The following is a 239-nucleotide window of genomic DNA, read 5'->3' as shown; positions in this document are numbered from 1 at the left end:
CGATAGTTTATGTATCTCTTATTTCTATATTATTCCTATCGCTATACTATCGCTATTGCCTGGCATTGTGTTTAGGCCTTTACCGAAAAGTACGTACAACGCATGCGCATGTGATCACAGAGCATGCGCATATGATTACAGAGCAGCGTTGCCAACCGTATGATCTTGATCGTACAAATACGATAATATAGATCTTTGTACGATGTACGATCCAAAGAGTGAGATCGTACGTAAAAGTA

The sequence above is a fragment of the Trachymyrmex cornetzi genome, unplaced genomic scaffold, assembly GCF_001594075.2.
Source record: "Trachymyrmex cornetzi isolate Tcor2-1 unplaced genomic scaffold, Tcor1.1 scaffold303, whole genome shotgun sequence".
NCBI lineage: Eukaryota > Metazoa > Arthropoda > Insecta > Hymenoptera > Formicidae > Trachymyrmex > Trachymyrmex cornetzi.
Note: the sequence above shows the minus strand (reverse complement) of the source record.